We start from the raw sequence: 5,030 nt of genomic DNA on the forward strand, positions 1-5,030 counted from the left end.
GTTCCTTTGATAATATCTTAAAGCTTGCCTCGTGATCATGTTATCATGTGCCAATGCCTCCCATTCAGCTCTTCCCTTTGGTATAGCTACTTCTTACTCTTAAAACTTCCTATGTTTGTGGGTTCTCCAGTAATCTCCTGGTGGTCTTTGCCTCACTCACCGACTCCGCTTGATGTCAAACTGGAAGGTGTGATGGTGTTAGGGTGGTGGAATCCTGAATCGAAGAAGCTGGAGCGCCCCATGGAATGAGTTTTTATCTGCATTCCAATGTGAGTAACATCGAATATTTTTATTGCTCCTGATTTTAATATCTGCCATTGCCTCCCCTCATTTGGTGTTTTCCTTTCTAGGTATTACCAAAGTTGCATCCCATTTTCCCCCAAAATGGTCTTCAATCCAAGCCAAGCCTGAATCAGCGCAAGTTTCATTTTCAGATGAGCAGCAACATGAGAAGAATGCACTGTGTTTGTTTCAATTAGATTACCAACTGAATTTGATTAATAAAATCTGTAAAGGGAGTACTGTTTTGCTTCATTCATCAACCACCCTGAGCAACAATCATTAAACACACTCATTTCTTATTGTGAGATAAGTAACGACCACACTCCAGGCCTTAAAAAAGAATGGTACAAGAGCTTAAGGGGAGGTTCTGGTGAAAATCTTGCCATTTTCCAAATAGATCCCACTGTCATAATTTGTTCGGAATATAAAATCTTTCTTGAGGGAGACTAAAATTTGACGTTTGAAGGCACATGCCAGGCTCTGAACCCAGTCAGAGAGTCTTTTTGAGCCTATTCTGGCTGTATCTTAAGAAATCTTCTTGTGCATACTATTTTGTCGTAAAAGGTTGTCCTTGACATATTTCACTACTTCGATTCATTTTCAAAAGATTCTTATACGCATGGCTCAAAATCTCTATTATATTATTTACTATGGCTGATTTAAAGGGGTTTTCACTCTTTCAGGATGTTAAATATTGGCCCAAAGCTGTAGCTATTTTCGTCGCTATTGCTAAGTTCTCATGCCGCCTCAAGTAACAGTAAGCAAGTCACCGAACTAACATTGCTTCCAATGTGACAAAGTAGGGCTTAAATGCTCACAACTACAGCAGCGAAATTGAGATATTTCTTTATTTGGGCTGACACCTCAAGTACTCTATTGAAACAAGAACAAAAAATTGAACAGGAAAATACAATGAAGGAACTTAAAAATTAATAATATTATAAAATGGTGGGGAACATTGCAATGCACACAATAGCTCAGTGCAGGAGCATGTCAAAGGGAAAATAGGAAATGTGTCATTACATCTGAAGGAATGACTGTGTTTCCACCACCCCACTGCTTGCTTGGCATTAAGAATTTAGAAGATTTACCCATAAGAAAAGAAATGCACAGTTGTAGTACCAGAAACAACGCAGACATACATGTTCAGTTCTATAGAACAAAAGTTGATACAAATAACCCATTATGCATGGGATCTCAATTTTTTAATAGACTCCCTAAAGAAATTAAGGATATGAGAGACAAACCCAAAATCTTTAAAAATGTTCTCAAAAAGTTCCTCATACAAAAAGAGCCGTATAGTCTGGATGACCTTTGAATACTTTATCTGAAACTGCTGAGGCGACTTTATATTTTCTATCTTCCAATCGTGGTGCTGTGCTTTGCACTTTGTTCTTGACTTGCGTAAAAACTTATGTAAATCATGTAAATTTTTACCGCAATAAATACAAATACAAAAATTTGTCACCACCCCTACATACAGATCAAGTTACGACGCCTCAAATACTGGTGACACAAAGCAGTGTACACCGGAGAATCAATATGCTCACTTGCTCAGCAGTGGAATTGACACATTACTTTATACATGCTGACACTTCATGTACTCCATCAAGGGTGTGTTGCAATGTGTATGACAAAAACAAAATAAAAATTATACTTTAACAAGGCAGGGAGCAATACATACAATGCTTCAGTACAGAGGCATAGCAAAGAAAGGCACAGAGAAAATGGAAACATAAGTCATTTTGCTGAGGGATTGGATCTCACTACCCCACTAGTTAAGTTTCAATTCAGTTCAATAATTCTTGCTTGAAGCCAGAAATATTACAGGAGTAATACATAAGGACTGAAATAAGATGAATTGTCACCATAATTTAACATTCACATCAAATACTAAATATACCCAAAAGTCAGATACAAATACATATTGAACGAACAAACTAAACCAAACATTCTAAAGGTTGCTTTGACAGGGGAAAAAAGGAACAAACATAATGCAGGGTGATGGGCAGAAAATAGGACACTAGTATACATTTTACTTGCATTCCCCACCCACACTTCCTGCTCCCCTTCTAATCCCATAAGTAACTGACAAAATCTGTTCTAAAAATGCTATCTTACAAACATTTCAAAATAATCATGAGTCAGAATGTAGCCCTCTTGGAAACAAACCAAATAAACCCATGCCTCTATTCTTGTTAAGTTACTACTGTTGCTCAAACTCTGAGTGCAAACTTTCACTAAAAATTCTTAAAAACGGTTGCATTACCAGTTTGAAATTCAAGTTTCCCATAAATACCAAGAAGCTTCCAACTAAACAAGGACTACAGTTGCTAAATAATTGAACCATTGTTCAGCATAAACAATTTTATCTGAAATTGAGTGTCTTTGCCAGGAAAAATTGTCAACTCCCCTTGAATAATTAAAACAAAAGAGATTATTACTAAATCTTTATCTGCCCCAAGTTCAACAGAGACAGGAGGTCCTGGGCAGCAAGATAAGACAGAAAGACAAAAAATTTGACAATGTGACGGCACTCACCCAGCCAACGTTAAGAAATAATAATCTTTACAATTATCTCTGGCCACATTCAACAAGAAATACTGAGCATCAGACTAATATGATACCCTTCGGTACACTGATATAATCCAATAAATTTTATACTTTACCCCATGATATCTCAAGTAAATAGTGGTGATCACTGTAATCAAAAGCCACTAACACTTACATTCAAACATAAAAGCTACAGGCTTTGTTTGAATATGGACTACACGGAAACACATTATGCGGGGAAAATGTCACTGTGAAAGCAGCCCAAGCAAAGCCGTTGGAGGAGAAGGAGCCTGAAGCAGTCCCGAAGTGTTGTCATCTCTTTTGGAACATGATCCAGACGACACGATCCAGCTCCAGAATGGTTCGATAGTCTTTGAAGAACCCTGAGAGAAGAAAAAGTTACAAATAAAAATATTACCTAAAATAAAAAAAGAATCATACTGTAGAAACAAGACAAGAATAATGAAACGAACCTTATGGCGAAGTTGTCAGGGTTGTTGATGTGACGAGTTGGAGTAGACTTGGTAGAATCACGACACTCAAGCGAACAGATTCAGCACTCCCCTTGCAGCCACCTGCAATAAGAAACAGAATGAATCCATTCGATTGGTTATACTTGAAAACAGAAATTGTACGCTTCGAATGAATCTGAAGCAAATATGGCAGCTTCTGACTTGCCACATAATATCTTTATGAATACATATTGAATGCTCATACGTATGATATTGCATGCAGGGGAAAATAAAGAAAACCTAACTATTTCTGCATTGCCAGAACAGTGAAAAATTCACCATGAACGAACCTAACCTAAGATGGATATTTGTTTCAACGAAGTATCAGACTATTAAGCTGAACGATTGAAAGGCAGAACGGCAGAACGGCTGAACTAGCAACACGAACTCAACAATGCGCAGTGGCAAAGTAGCTGCCGGCGACTCGTTCAAACGGCATTTTCGTTATCAATTATTAAAAACTTTCCTCCTTCACTTCGGTTGCTCGGGGTTGTTGTTGATAGTTGCACAAGTGTCCGCCACAGAAACTAGAGCGCGCTGAGGGCGTTCCGTCCGCCGACGTAGTTCTACAAGCGGCCACCACAGAAAAGATAGAGCGCGCGGCGGACGCTACCTAAGAGGAGTGCGAAGGGTTGCCTACCTTGCAGGGCGCTGGAGGCTTTCCCGCAGCGCCGGCGCCTCGGCACGCATTGCGGAGTAGTTGGCGAACTGACGACGAATATCTCGGGATGGTGTGTCGGACCGGAGGTGTCTGTTCATGTAGTACCGCCAGAGCTCTGTAAAAATGTCACCTGCAACAGACAGGTTGTGAAAAGCATCGCAGAAATGTCACGATAGGGGGGCGCGAATACGAACTGAAACGAACGAGTGGTTGTGGGGGAGAGGAGTAAATCCGTTTCAAAGTGTAGTCGAGTGCAGTCGAAAGCGAGAAAAAGTGGCGAGACTGTAAGCCGATAAGTTTGGTGACGCTGCCTGACACGACCGAGTCGGAATGGTTGCCTACCTCGTTGGCCCTACCGAGCGCGCCGCAAAGATTGCCTACCTCTCGGGCGCTTTCGGGCGCGCGCAGCCTGATCAGCTTAGCAGCAAAGCAAGGGACGTAGGGGAGTCAACGGAACGAATGGTGAACGCCGATACCTACGAGTCGCTGGTGCGGTCGCTGGACTGGCCACGCTCTGGGGATCAGACCAAGACTGCGACTGGCTCCAAATCCGGGGCCGCTCTCTGGACTTCCCTTCCGGCGCTACGGTCGATTCACACTGACAAGCTGGTGGCAAGTACCGGGCAGTGCCCGCGCCGTCCTCTGAAACAGTATACAGGGTTCTGAAAGCATCGCGGTAAAACATCGAGTGCGAAAAGCAGTGCGAAAGAGAAACAACGGTGCGAAGCCTCAGCGGGGCTGCAAGCAGGCAGGGTGATAAACCCAATTTCTCTTTGCACGGGATTCGAGCCGCGGACTGCAGAGTATGTTCATTCTACAGTCCGCGGTCCAGAGACCGTCCTTAGAGAATAGCGGTGTACCCCATCCCCAGGCTTCCCTCTCGGGCCCGCAGCAGCAGTGCACCCTATGCACCCGGTGCATTGAGGGTGCATGCCACATGCAGACCCGACGTAAGGTTCAACGTCCTGTGTTCAGCACCACGGAAGGTGCATAGCGCAAAAAGCACACTGGGCACATCGGAT

At 42.4% G+C, this 5,030-nt stretch overlaps 1 long non-coding RNA gene across 1 annotated transcript; it reads right to left on the bottom strand.

Moving 5' to 3' along the window:
* Positions 1-930: 930 nt before the first annotated feature.
* LOC117648152 lies at positions 931-3,836 on the bottom strand. The gene is made up of 3 exons (XR_004587861.1): positions 3,736-3,836; positions 3,309-3,410; positions 931-3,218 (listed from the first exon to the last, which is right to left on the bottom strand). It is a non-coding gene; the product is annotated as an uncharacterized LOC117648152 (long non-coding RNA).
* Between the last annotated feature and the right edge of the window lie 1,194 nt (positions 3,837-5,030).

This window comes from Thrips palmi, unplaced genomic scaffold, assembly GCF_012932325.1.
Source record: "Thrips palmi isolate BJ-2018 unplaced genomic scaffold, TpBJ-2018v1 HiC_scaffold_3, whole genome shotgun sequence".
NCBI lineage: Eukaryota > Metazoa > Arthropoda > Insecta > Thysanoptera > Thripidae > Thrips > Thrips palmi.